Source organism: Salvelinus fontinalis, unplaced genomic scaffold, assembly GCF_029448725.1.
Source record: "Salvelinus fontinalis isolate EN_2023a unplaced genomic scaffold, ASM2944872v1 scaffold_0424, whole genome shotgun sequence".
NCBI classification, from domain to species: domain Eukaryota; kingdom Metazoa; phylum Chordata; class Actinopteri; order Salmoniformes; family Salmonidae; genus Salvelinus; species Salvelinus fontinalis.
In genome coordinates this window covers 119,030-133,774 of record NW_026600633.1, presented here as the reverse complement: position 1 = coordinate 133,774, position 14,745 = coordinate 119,030, and the positions used below count along the sequence as shown (strand labels likewise).

General features: G+C 47.5%; 2 pseudogenes; one reads left to right on the top strand and one right to left on the bottom strand.

Moving 5' to 3' along the window:
• Positions 1 to 308: 308 nt before the first annotated feature.
• On the bottom strand, positions 309 to 1,337 carry LOC129845998 (fish-egg lectin-like; annotated as a pseudogene).
• A 6,321-nt stretch (positions 1,338 to 7,658) lies between these two features.
• LOC129845997 (fish-egg lectin-like) lies at positions 7,659 to 8,609 on the top strand (annotated as a pseudogene).
• Positions 8,610 to 14,745: the final 6,136 nt, after the last annotated feature.

The window sequence follows — 14,745 nt, the reverse complement described above, 5'->3', positions numbered from 1 at the left end:
ATCATGTCATATAACCACGCTGCGTTTTGGTCGAATCCCTGCTCCCCCTCTTTGGATGAAGAGGAGGAGGAAAGCCATTACAACAGACCACAAAGGTTTTAGTGTCAGGTGGGGCCATGACTAAACCAGTGAGAGGAACTAAACAAGTTCTTGACTAGCAACAGAGATGTATTGGCTGTCTAGATGTGCAAGGAGTTGATTCTGGCTAGTGGGAGGACAAAAAAATATGTGTGTTTGTGTAATCATGTTTTTGTATTTTGCAGTTTAACCCAGTGGGTGAATGAACTTAGTTTGAGCTTTTTGTGAGTTTTTACTCTGTTTGTTCAGAACCTAACACAACCTTACCTAGTATAAACATCACCCAAAAAGTTGACCCCACTACCATCAGTTTCCACCTCAATCATAAAAAGCTTCCCGTCAATGTGACTCCACCTGTTGTTTAGGCAGTCTTGATTCAGCTGGAAACAAACAGATTCAATCAGGGTTTAATGACAATTTCAACAGTTATAATATGAAACAGTTTTATAAACTGACACTCTCCATCCTCTACTACCCTGCTCCAGCTCTCACACTCTTTCCCAGATCCTACATTCATTAAGAAGATATCATCATTCTTGTTGACTGCCCAGCACCCAAAGGGTCCACAACTGTAGTACTTCACAGCTCCTGGCAATCCTGTCCATGGAAGGGGTGTCTGGTGCCTTGTGTGTCCGACAGTATGGAGTATCGTCCAACAATAAACTGAACACCTGCAGCATCCACCTGTTTCAGAAAGCCTGAAGACAACAAAGACAGACGGACAGACAAGCAAACGGGAGCACGTATCTGTGAATTCTGCCAAATGACTTACATGTTAAAACTGGGAAACATGAATAACTTTTCAACACCCTGATGGTATCAGGAAAGCTAAGAAGCATGTGCCCTCTGGATAAATATTGAGTAATGCTCTCCACTTACCTGCAGCTTGCACCCAGTTACCGGCCACACACTTGTGAATTGAGTCTGCCTTGTTGATACTCCAGATCCCTGCTGGTCCTACAGTGATATGATTCAGGGAACCAGGCAGGTAGACCCATTTATCACCTACCGGGTAGTAGGACATTTTAATTGTGTCCGTTGCAACCACTTGCCCAGTCCTACATCAGTCTGCATCAGATTCTTGATGTCCACTAGCTCCTGACAGTCCCATGCTATAGAGACAAAGACATATGAGTAGATTGCACCAATAAAATCTTGATCAATTCCAAGTTGATCAAGCATGTTTCAGATGATGGTAACTTACTGTGACTGATGACCAGGAGACAGAGGACCAATAGGACGGCTACAGTGGCTCTCATGATGTCTCTGTAGATCTACAGTATAAATTGAGATTTTACACCAGACTTCAATCATCCCCTTGCAGGGCTTTGCGCTTTAATAGCCCTGCACATAGCTTTAAAAGCAATGATGGCTTCCTGTTCCACCTGTATAACAAAGAGTTGATGGGAGGCTTAACCCAGACAGGCTTTTCTGGTTCTTCTGTAATGGTTAGGGTAAATACAGACAATTTATGGATAAGTGAAAGAACCCGCTACCAAACTGCTACTGCCCCGCTACCTAACTGCTACTGCCCTGCTATCTAACTGCTACTGCCCTGCTACCAAACTGCTACTTCCCCGCTACTGCCCCACTACCTAACTGCTACTGCCCCACTACCTAACTGTTACTGCCCTGCTACCTAACTACTACTGCCCCACTACCTAACTGCTACTGTCTCGCTACCTAACTACTACTGCCCCACTACCTAACTGCTACTGCCTAGCTACCTAACTGCTACTGCCTAGCTACCTAACTGCTACTGCCCTGCTACCAAACTGCTACTTCCCCGCTACTGCCCCACTACCTAACTGCTACTGCCCCACTACCTAACTGTTACTGCCCTGCTACCTAACTGCTACTGCCCTGCTACCTAACTACTACTGCCCCACTACCTAACTGCTACTGTCTCGCTACCTAACTACTACTGCCCCACTACCTAACTGCTACTGCACTGCTACCTAACTACTACTGCTCTGCTACTTAACTGTTACTTCCCTGTTACCTAACTGCTACTGCCCCGCTACCTAACTGCTACTGCCCCGCTACCTAACTGCTACTGCCCTGCTACCTTACTACTACTGCCCCACTACCTAACTGTTACTGCCCTGCTACCTAACTACTACTGCCCCACTACCTAACTGCTACTGCCCCACTACTTAACTACTACTGCCCCACTAACTAACTGTTACTGCCCCACTAACTAACTGTTACTGCCCTGCTACCTAACTGCTACTGCCTCGCTACCTAACTGCTACTGCCTCGCTACCTAACTGCTACTGCCTCGCTACCTAACTGCTACTGCCTCGCTACCTAACTGCTACTGCCTCGCTCCCTAACTGCTACTGCCCCGCTCCCTAACTGCTACTGCCCCGCTCCCTAACTGCTACTGCCCCGCTCCCTAACTGCTACTTCCCTGCTACCTAACTGCTACTGCCCTGCTACCTTACTACTACTGCCCCACTACCTAACTGCTACTGCCCCGCTACCTAACTGCTACTTCCCTGCTACCTAACGGCTACTGCCTCGCTACCTAACTGCTACTGCCCCGCTACCTAACTGCTACTGCCCCGCTACCTAACTGCTACTGCCTCGCTCCCTAACTGCTACTGCCCCGCTCCCTAACTGCTACTTCCCCGCTACCTAACTGCTACTGCCCCGCTACCTAACTGCTACTGCCCCGCTACCTAACTGCTACTGCCCCGCTACCTAACTGCTACTGCCCCGCTACCTAACTGCTACTGCCCCGCTACCTAACTGCTACTGCCCCGCTACCTAACTGCTACTGCCTCGCTACCTAACTGCTACTGCCCCGCTACCTAACTGCTACTGCCTCGCTACCTAACTGCTACTGCCTCGCTACCTAACTGCTACTGCCTCGCTACCTAACTGCTACTGCCTCGCTACCTAACTGCTACTGCCCCGCTACCTAACTGCTACTGCCCCGCTACCTAACTGCTACTGCCCCGCTACCTAACTGCTACTGCCCCGCTACCTAACTGCTACTGCCCCGCTACCTAACTGCTACTGCCCCGCTACCTAACTGCTACTGCCCCGCTACCTAACTGCTACTGCCCCGCTACCTAACTGCTACTGCCCCGCTACCTAACTGCTACTGCCCCGCTACCTAACTGCTACTGCCCCGCTACCTAACTGCTACTGCCCCGCTACCTAACTGCTACTGCCCCGCTACCTAACTGCTACTGCCCCGCTACCTAACTGCTACTGCCCCGCTACCTAACTGCTACTGCCCCGCTACCTAACTGCTACTGCCCCGCTACCTAACTGCTACTGCCCCGCTACCTAACTGCTACTGCCCCGCTACCTAACTGCTACTGCCCCGCTACCTAACTGCTACTGCCCTGCTACCTATCCGCTGTATGGTTGTGATTCATTGTGGTTAAATAAAAAGCCACAGATTTGGTTTCCTTCCCTGTTTCGGCAGCCTCCCTGAATCTCCATCCGACACTCTAAAATGTAGATGACTGTCTTTAGCAAATTCTCTTCTTACCAGTGATAAACAAATGATTCACCAGATGTGTCAATTGTGTTAGATCTGATCAGATGCCACTTGTTAAAACAAAAGGGTTCTTGGCGCATATGCAGTTGTTAATGTGTTAGTTAAAAAATACTAGTAATCTGAGTACATTAGCTTTTCAACGGATCACAAACTGTTTCTGCATATTGATTATTGATTTTTTTTCTTTTTTTGTAATATAAATGGAACTAACAGAAATCGTGAAAACGGGTTTGCCCTGTCTACACTAGTAAGATTGTTGTATCTGTTTATCTGGTCTGTGGTTACTCGGGACAGGTTTCATAGAAGCCACAGTCTTGTTGTGCCTGGAGAAATAGTTACAACATTCCATTCCATTTCTACATGATAATGATATGAGAGATTGACAAAACAGTGTTGCATTTCCCTTTAAGTTGCAGCAATATCAGTTAGGTAGCAGGGCAGTAGTAGTTAGGTAGCAGGGCAGTAGTAGTTAGGTAGCAGGGCAGTAGTAGTTAGGTAGCAGGGCAGTAACAGTTAGGTAGCAGGGCAGTAACAGTTAGGTAGCAGGGCAGTAACAGTTAGGTAGCAGGGCAGTAACAGTTAGGTAGCAGGGCAGTAACAGTTAGGTAGCAGGGCAGTAGTAGTTAGGTAGCCAGTAACAGTTAGGTAGCAGGGCAGTAGTAGTTAGGTAGCCAGTAACAGTTAGGTAGCAGGGCAGTAGTAGTTAGGTAGCAGGGCAGTAACAGTTAGGTAGCAGGGCAGTAACAGTTAGGTAGCAGGGCAGTAGTAGTTAGGTAGCAGGGCAGTAGTAGTTAGGTAGCAGGGCAGTAACAGTTTGGTAGCAGGGAGGTAACAGTTAGGTAGCAGGGCAGTAACAGTTAGGTAGCAGGGCAGTAACAGTTAGGTAGCAGGGCAGTAACAGTTAGGTAGCAGGGCAGTAACAGTTAGGTAGCAGGGCAGTAACAGTTAGGTAGCAGGGCAGTAACAGTTAGGCAGCAGGGCAGTAACAGTTAGGTAGCAGGGCAGTAACAGTTAGGTAGCAGGGCAGTAACAGTTAGGTAGCAGGGCAGTAACAGTTAGGTAGCAGGGCAGTAACAGTTAGGTAGCAGGGCAGTAACAGTTAGGTAGCAGGGCAGTAACGGTTAGGTAGCAGGGCAGTAACAGTTATGTAGCAGGGCAGTAGCAGTTAGGTAGCAGGGCAGTAACAGTTTGGTAGCAGGGAGGTAACAGTTAGGTAGCAGGGCAGTAACAGTTAGGTAGCAGGGCAGTAACAGTTAGGTAGCAGGGCAGTAACAGTTAGGTAGCAGGGCAGTAACAGTTAGGTAGCAGGGCAGTAACAGTTAGGTAGCAGGGCAGTAACAGTTAGGTATCAGGGCAGTAACAGTTAGGCAGCAGGGCAGTAACAGTTAGGTAGCAGGGCAGTAACAGTTAGGTAGCAGGGCAGTAACAGTTAGGTAGCAGGGCAGTAGTGGTTAGGTAGCAGGGCAGTAGTGGTTAGGTAGCAGGGCAGTAACCGTTAGGTAGCAGGGCAGTAACAGTTTGGTAGCAGGGCAGTAACAGTTTGGTAGCAGGGAGGTAACAGTTTGGTAGCAGGGCAGTAACAGTTAGGTAGCAGGGCAGTAACAGTTAGGTAGCAGGGCAGTAACAGTTAGGTAGCAGGGCAGTAACAGTTAGGTAGCAGGGCAGTAACAGTTAGGTAGCAGGGCAGTAACAGTTAGGTAGCAGGGCAGTAACAGTTAGGTAGCAGGGCAGTAACAGTTAGGTAGCAGGGCAGTAACAGTTAGGTAGCAGGGCAGTAACAGTTAGGTAGCAGGGCAGTAACAGTTAGGTAGCAGGGCAGTAACAGTTAGGTAGCAGGGCAGTAACAGTTAGGTAGCAGGGCAGTAACGGTTAGGTAGCAGGGCAGTAGTGGTTAGGTAGCAGGGCAGTAACAGTTATGTAGCAGGGCAGTAGCAGTTAGGTAGCAGGGCAGTAACAGTTAGGTAGCAGGGCAGTAACAGTTAAGTAGTACAGCAGTAGCAGTTAAGTAGCACAGCAGTAGCAGTTAGGTAGCAGGGTAGTAACAGTTAGGTAGCAGGGCAGTAACAATTAGGTAGCAGGGCAGTAACAATTAGGTAGCAGGGCAGTAGTAGTTAGGTAGCAGGGCAGTAACAGTTAGGTAGCAGGGCAGTAACAGTTAGGTAGCAGGGCAGTAGTAGTTAGGTAGCAGGGCAGTAACAGTTAGGTAGCAGGGCAGTAACAGTTAGGTAGCAGGGCAGTAACAGTTAGGTAGCAGGGCAGTAACAGTTAGGTAGCAGGGCAGTAACAGTTAGGTAGCAGGGCAGTAACAGTTAGGTAGCAGGGCAGTAACAGTTAGGTAGCAGGGCAGTAACAGTTAGGTAGCAGGGCAGTAACAGTTAGGTAGCAGGGCAGTAACAGTTAGGTAGCAGGGCAGTAACAGTTAGGTAGCAGGGCAGTAACAGTTAGGTAGCAGGGCAGTAACAGTTAGGTAGCAGGGCAGTAACAGTTAGGTAGCAGGGCAGTAACAGTTAGGTAGCAGGGCAGTAACAGTTAGGTAGCAGGGCAGTAACAGTTAGGTAGCAGGGCAGTAACAGTTAGGTAGCAGGGCAGTAACGGTTAGGTAGCAGGGCAGTAGTGGTTAGGTAGCAGGGCAGTAACAGTTATGTAGCAGGGCAGTAGCAGTTAGGTAGCAGGGCAGTAACAGTTAGGTAGCAGGGCAGTAACAGTTAAGTAGTACAGCAGTAGCAGTTAAGTAGCACAGCAGTAGCAGTTAGGTAGCAGGGTAGTAACAGTTAGGTAGCAGGGCAGTAACAATTAGGTAGCAGGGCAGTAACAATTAGGTAGCAGGGCAGTAGTAGTTAGGTAGCAGGGCAGTAACAGTTAGGTAGCAGGGCAGTAACAGTTAGGTAGCAGGGCAGTAGTAGTTAGGTAGCAGGGCAGTAACAGTTAGGTAGCAGGGCAGTAACAGTTAGGTAGCAGGGCAGTAACAGTTAGGTAGCAGGGCAGTAACAGTTAGGTAGCAGGGCAGTAACAGTTAGGTAGCAGGGCAGTAACAGTTAGGTAGCAGGGCAGTAACAGTTAGGTAGCAGGGCAGTAACAGTTAGGTAGCAGGGCAGTAACAGTTAGGTAGCAGGGCAGTAACAGTTAGGTAGCAGGGCAGTAACAGTTAGGTAGCAGGGCAGTAACAGTTAGGTAGCAGGGCAGTAACAGTTAGGTAGCAGGGCAGTAGCAGTTAGGTAGCAGGGCAGTAGCAATTAGGTAGCAGGGCAGTAACAGTTAGGTAGCAGGGCAGTAGCAGTTAGGTAGCAGGGCAGTAGCAGTTAGGTAGCAGGGCAGTAGCAGTTAGGTAGCAGGGCAGTAGCAGTTAGGTAGCAGGGCAGTAGCAGTTAGGTAGCAGGGCAGTAGCAGTTAGGTGGCAGAGCAGTAGCAGTTAGGTAGCAGGGCAGTAGCAGTTAGGTGGCAGAGCAGTAGCAGTTAGGTAGCAGGGCAGTAGCAGTTAGGTAGCAGGGCAGTAGCAGTTAGGTAGCGAGGCAGTAGCAGTTAGGTAGCGGGGCAGTAGCAGTTAGGTAGCAGGACAGTTGCAGTTAGGTGGTGGGGCAGTTGCAGTTAGGTGGTGGGGCAGTAGCAGTTAGGTAGCAGGACAGTAGCAGCTAGGTAGTGGGGCAGTAGCATTTAGGTAGCGGGGCAGTAGCAGTTAGGTAGCGGGGCAGTAGCAGCTAGGTAGCAGGGCAGTAGCAGCTAGGTGGTTGGGCAGTAGCAGTTAGGTAGCAGGACAGTAGCATTTAGGTAGCAGGGCAGTAGCATTTAGGTAGCGGGGCAGTAGCAGTTAGGTAGTGGCGCAGCAGCAGTTAACGGGGTTTTTCACTTATCCATAAGTGTCTGTATTTACCCTAACCATTACAGAAGAACCAGAAAAGCCTGTCTGGGTCAAGCCTCCCATCAACTCTTTGTTATACAGGTGGAACAGGAAGTAATCATTGCTTTTAAAGCTTTGTGCAGGGCTATTAAAGCGCAAAGCCCTGCAAGGGGATGATTGAAGTCTAGGGTAAAATCTCAATTTATACTGTAGATCTACAGAGACATCATGAGAGCCACTGCAGCCATCCTATTGGTCCTCTGTCTCCTGGTCATCAGTCACAGTAAGTTACCATCATCTGAAACATGCTTGATCAACTTGGAATTGATCAAGATTTTATTGGTGCAATCTACTCATATGTCTTTGTCTCTATAGCATGGGACTGTCAGGAGCTAGTGGACATCGAAAATCTGATGCAGACTGATGTAGGACTGGGCAAGTGGTTGCAACGGACACAATTAAAATGTCCTACTACCAGGTAGGTGATAAATTAATCTGCCTGTCTGGTTCCCTGAATCATATCACTGTAGGACCAGCAGGGATCTGGGGTATCAACAAGGCAGACTCAATTCACAAGTGTGTGGCCAGTAATTGGGTGCAAGCTGCAGGTAAGTGGAGAGCATTACTCAATATTTATCCAGAGGACACATGCTTCTTAGCTTTCCTGATACCATCAGGGTGTTGAAAAGATATTAATGTTTTACAGTTTTAACATGTAAGTCATTTGGCAGAATTCACAGATACGTGCTCCCGTTTGCTTGTCTGTCCGTCTGTCTTTGTTGTCTTCAGGCTTTCTGAAACAGGTGGATGCTGGAGGTGTTCAGTTTATTGTTGGACGATACTCCATACTGTCGGACACACACAAGGCACCAGACACCCCTTCCATGGGCAGTCAACAAGAATGATGATATCTTCTTAATGAGTGTAAGATCTGGGAAAGAGTGTGAGAGCTGGAGTAGAGTAGTAGAGGATGGAAAACCTCAGTTATTTTACAACTGTTTCATATGTAAATGTTTCATATTATAACTGTTGAAATTGTTCTAAAACCCTAATTGAATCTGTTTGTTTCCAGCTGAATCAAGACTGCCACAACGGGTGGATTGATGGCAAGCTTTCATGATTGAAGTGGCAACTGATGGTGGTGGGATCAACTTTTTGGTTGATGTTTATACTAGGTAAGGTTGTGTTAGGTTCTGAACAAACAGAGTAAAAACTCACGAAAAGCTCAAACTAAGTTCATTCACCCACTGGGTTAAACAACTGCAAAATACAAAAACATGATTACACAAACACACATATTTTTGTCCTCCAACTAGCCGGAATCAACTCCTTGCACATCTAGACAGCCAATACATCTAGGTTGCTAGTCAATAACTTGTTTGGTTCCTCTCACTGGTGTACTCATGGCCCCGCCTGACGCTAAAACCTTTGTGGTCTTTTCCTTCTCACTCCATCTGACCTGTGACCTGGGCCGAATTCCTCTCTCCTCCTTAATCCACGCCTGTCCTCCCTTATCTGTGACTGAAAACAGACATTTGCCTTGTGCTTCCCCCCTGAGATTCAACAATAACATATTTGGACAGAATGTTAACTTTCTTCATTCCCATGTCTCAGTCAACAACTTTCCATCCAACAACAGTACCAATCAAAAGTTAGGACACAACTACTCATTCAAGGGTTTTTCTTTAGTTTTACTATTTTCTACATTGTAGAATAATAGTGAAGACATCAAAACTGTGAATGAACATATATGGAATCGTGTAGTTACCAAAAAAGTGTTAAACAAATCAAAACATATTTAATATTTTAGATTCTTCAAAGTAGTATCACATAGTGATCCAAGATGGCAACCCACCTCACCCAATGTGATACGGATCCGCTATTTTTTTTAGAACTTACAGCTAGAACCTCCATCAGATGCTAATCAGCTAATTAGCTACTAGCTAGTTAGTTATTGTTAGCCACTGCTAGCGGCCTTTACCTCTAGCTCAGACACCAGACGCTTTTACCCTGGATAATACCCGCCAGTCTGCTCAGTGCGATATCAACCCTGAGAATATCGGACTGCTTTTCTCCACCATTTCTCCAGATTACCCCATTTGTCACGTTCCTGACCTTTTTTTCTGTTAGTTTTGTATGTGTTAGTTGGTCAGGACGTGAGTTTGGGTGGGCAGTCTATGTTTTCTGTTTATATGTTTGTTTAAGGGTTGCCTGGTATGGCTCTCAATTAGAGGCAGGTGTTTGGCGTTTCCTCTAATTGAGAGTCATATTAAGGTAGGTTGTTTCACAGTGTTTTTTGTGGGTGGTTGTCTCCTGTGTCAGTGTTTGTCGCGCCACACGGGACTGTATCGGTTTATGTAGTCTGTTCCTGTTCGTGAGTTCTTCGTGTTTTATGTAAGTTCCATGTCCAGGTCTGTCTACTCCTTTTTGTTATTTTGTTAATTATTCAAGTGTTTTCGTTTCGTGTTTTTTCCGTCTTGTTTAAATAAATTATGTCTAAGTATCACGCTGCGTCTTGGTTCAATCCATGCTCCTCCTCTTCGGATGAAGAGGAAGAGGAGAACCGTACCCACCGATCCAGAACCAAGCAGCATAAGTTCGAGCAGTGGACATGGGAGGACGTGTTAAATGGAAAAGGTTGCAACACATGGGAGGAGATCCGAGCTGGAAGAGATCGCCTTCCATGGGAACAGCTGGAGGCGATTAGGAGAGCGGAGGCAACGGGAGAGAGAGACCGGATTTATGAAGGTACCCGGCTAGCACGGAAGCCAGTGAAGAAACCCAAAAAAATTATTGGGGGGGGGGGGGCTAAGAGGTAGTGGGCCAAGGGCAGGTAGGAGACCTGCGCCCACTTCTCAGGCTAACCGTGGAGAGTGGGAGTACGGGCAGACGCCGTGTTACGCAGTAGAGCGCACGGTGTCTCCTGTACGTGTGCATAGCCCGGTGCGGGTTATTCCACCTCCCCGCACTGGTAGAGCTGGATTGAGCATTGAGCCAAGTGCCATGAAGCCGGCTCTACATATCTGGCCACCAGTACGTCTCCTTGGGCCGGCTTACATGGCACCAGCCTTAGGCATGGTGTCCCCGGTTCGCCTACATAGCCCGGTGCGGGTTATTCCACCTCCCCGCACTGGTCGGGCGACGGGGAGCATTCAGCCAGGTAAGGTTGGGCAGGCTCAGTGTTCAAGGGAGCCAATACGCCTGCACGGTCCTGTATTTCCGGCGCTACCTCCCCGCCCCAGCCCAGTACCACCAGTGCCTACACCACGCACCAGGCTTCCAGTGCGTTTTCAGAGCACTGTTCCTCCTCCACGCACTCTTCCTATGGTGCGTGTCTCCAGCCCAGTGCCTCCAGTTCCGGCTCCACGCACTAAGCCACCTGTGCGTCTCCAGAGCCCTGTTCACACTGTTCCTTCTCTCCGTACTCGTCCTGATGTGCGTGCCCTCAGCCCGGTGCCACCAGTGCCGGTACCACGCACCAGGCAAATAGTACGCTTTGAGAGTCCAGTGTGCCCTGTCCCTGCTCCCCGCACTAGCATGAAGGTGCGTGTCCTTAGCCCGGTGCCTCCAGTTCCGGCACCACGCACCAGGTCTACAGTGCGTCTCATCCGGCCAGAGCCATCCGTCTCCCCAGCGCCGTCTGAGCCATTCATCTCCCCAGCGCCGTCTGAGCCATCCGTCTCCCCAGCACCGTCTGAGCCATCCGTCTGCCCAGCGCCGTCTGAGCCATCTGTCTGTCCCGAGCCATACGAGCCGCCCGTCTGTCCCGAGCCGTTAGAGCCGTTAGTCAGTCAGGAGCCGCTAGAGCCATTGGTCAGACAGGATCTGCCAGAGCCGCCAACCAGACAGGATCTGCCAGAGCCGCCAACCAGACAGGATCTGCCAGAGCCGCCAACCAGACAGGATCTGCCAGAGCCGCCAACCAGACAGGATCTGCCAGAGCCGCCAACCAGACAGGATCTGCCAGAGCCGCCAACCAGACAGGATCTGCCAGAGCCGTCAGCCAGCCATGAGCGTCCAGAGCCGTCAGCCAGCCATGAGCGTCCAGAGCCGTCAGCCAGTCATGAGCTGTCCCTCAGCCCAGAGCGGCTATTTATCCAGAACTGCCCCTCAGTCCAGAGCTGTCTCTCTGTCTGGAGCTGCCCTTCAGTCCGGAGTTGCCCCTCTATCCTAAGCTACCTCTCTATCTTGACCTACCTCTCTGTCTTGAGCTATCTCTTTGTATTGAGCTACCTTATCCTGGTGCTGCCCCTTATTTTGAAGTTACCTATTAAGTTAAGTGGGTGTAATGGGAGGGTGGTCATTTTAAGGGGGCGTAAGCTGGGATTGACTATGGTGGGGTGGGGACCTCGCCCAGAGCCTGAGCCACCACCGTGGTCAGACGCCCACCCAGACCCTCCCCTGGACTTTTGGTGGTGCGTTCGGAGTACGCACCTTGAGGGGGGGGTTATGTCACGTTCCTGACCTGTTTTCTGTTTGTTGTATGTGTTAGTTGGTCAGGACGTGAGTTTGGGTGGGCAGTCTATGTTTTCTGTTTCTATGTTTGTTTAAAGGTTGCCTGGTATGGCTCTCAATTAGAGGCAGGTGTTTGGCGTTTCCTCTAATTGAGAGTCATATTAAGGTAGGTTGTTTCACAGTGTTTGTTGTGGGCGGTTGTCTCCTGTGTCAGTGTTTGTCGCGCCACACAGGACTGTATCGGTTTATGTAGTCTGTTCCTGTTCGTGAGTTCTTCGTGTTTTATGTAAGTTCCATGTCCAGGTCTGTCTACTCCGTTTTGTTATTTTGTTAATTATTCAAGTGTTTTCGTTTCGTGTTTTTTCCGTCTTGTTAAAATAAATTATGTCTAAGTATCACGCTGCGTCTTGGTTCAATCCATGCTCCTCCTCTTCGGATGAAGAGGAAGAGGAGAACCGTTACACCATTACTGGACCATTACTCCAGATCACTACAGCTAGCTAGCTGCTACCGAGTGGCCCAGCCCCGAAGCTCACCTTTGAGCCAGGTCCATCTCCCGGCCTGTTCAGTGGACCCTATGATCACTCGGCTACACAGCTGATGCCCCCCGGACTCTTCACTAGCACGACTAGAAACCATTACATCGCCTGATTCCTGTCGTAAGCTCTGGACCTTTGCATCGGATCATCGCAAATAGCTAGCTGATACCGAGTGGCTATATTGGCTAACGCCCTTGTCCCGAAGCTAGCACCAGTTAGCCCCGAGCCAGGCGCATCTCCCGGCTAGCAAACAAAATTACTCCAGCTACAATACCTCTTTTGCCAATTGGCCTGGACCCTTTGTCGACACGGAACCCCGCCGATCCATCATGTCTGGTCTGCCGACGTAATTTCGTCCGAAGTTCCCTCAACCGGCCTTTGTCGGACATCGGTGAAGACGCTTCTGCTATCCCCGGCATGCAAACCTTCCTGAGCGGTATGATGGCCGCGTGGTCCCAAGGTGTTTATACTTGCGTACTATTGTTTGTACAGATGAACGTGGTACCTTCAGGCGTTTGGAAATTGCTCCGAAGGATGAACCAGACGTGTGGTGGTCAGCAACACAATAACACTGAATTCTTGGCTGATTTCTTTTGATTTTCCCATGATGTCAAGCAAAGAGGCACTGAGTTTGAAGGTAGGCCTTGAATATATCCACAGGTACACCTCCAATTGACTCAAATTATGTTAATTAACCTATCAGACGCTTCTAAAGCCATGACATAATTTTCTGGAATTTTCCAAGCTGTTTAAAGGCACAGTCAACTTAGCGTATGTAAACTTCCGACCCACTGGAATTGTGGTACAGTGAATTATAAGTGAAATAATCTGTCTGTAAACAATTGTTGGAAAAATTACTTGTGTTATGCACAAAGTAGATGTCCTAACCGACTTGCCAAAACTATAGAGCAGAGCGCGAAATTCCCAAAATATTTTTGAGAAATATTTAACTTTCACACATTAACAAGTCCAATACAGCAAATGAAAGATACACATCTTGTGAATCCAGCCAACATGTCCGATTTTTAAAATGTTTTACAGCGAAAACACCACGTATATTTATGTTAGCTCACCACCAAATACAAAAAAGGACAGACATTTTTCACAGCACAGGTAGCATGCACAAAACCAACATAACTAACCAAGATCCAACCAAACTAACCAAGAAACAACTTAATCAGATGACAGTCCTATAACATGTTATACAATCAATCTATGTTTTGTTCGAAAAATGTGCATATTTGAGGTATAAATCAGTTTTACATTGCAGCTACCATCACAGCTACCATAAAAAATAGCACCGAAGCAGCCAGAGTAATTATAGAGACCAACGTGAAATACCTAAATACTCGTCATAAAACATTTCTGAAAAATCGATGGTGTACAGCAAATTAAAGACAAGCATCTTGTGAATCCAGACAATATTTCCGATTTTTTAGGTGTTTTACAGTGAAAACACAATTTAGCATTATATTAGCTTACTACAATAGCCTACCACACTACCGCATTCATTCATCAAGGTACGTTAGCGATAGCAATAGGCACGTTAGCGATAGCGAATAAACCAGCAAAAGATATTAATTTTCACTAACCTTCATAAACCTTCATCAGATGACAGTCCTATAACATCAGGTTATACATACACTTATGTTTTGTTCAAAAATGTGCATATTTAGAGCTGAAATCAGTGGTTATACATTGTGCTAACGTAGCATCTTTTTCCCAGAATGTGCGGATATTTTTATGACACTTAACTATTCTGAACAAATAACTATTCATAAACGTTACTAGAAAATACATGTTGTATAGGAAATGATAGATACACTAGTTCTTAATGCAATCGCCGTGTTAGAATTCTAAAAATAACTTCATTACGACATCCAGCTTAGTTATAGCGAGAGAGTGCCCAAAATCTGGGCGCAAACTACTAGTTCACATGTTTGACAGATATATGAAATAGCATCATAAAATGGGTCCTACTTTTGATGATCTTCCATCAGAATGTTGTACAAGGGGTCCTTTGTCCAGAACAATCGTTGTTTGGTTTTAGAATATCCTTTTCTCCAGTCAATTAGCACGGAAAGCTAGCAAAGTAGCGCAAAGCTCTCCTTCCTGAACAAAGGCACACAACGCAACACGCCTAACGTCCCGAATAAATTTCAATAATCTAATAAAACTATATTGAAAAAACATACTTTACGATGATATTGTCACATTTATCAAATAAAATCAAAGCCGGAGATATTAGTCGTCTATAACGACAGCTTTACAGAAGGCAATACCAGGTCCCTTCTCGCGCGTTCCAGGAAACAGGAAATGGG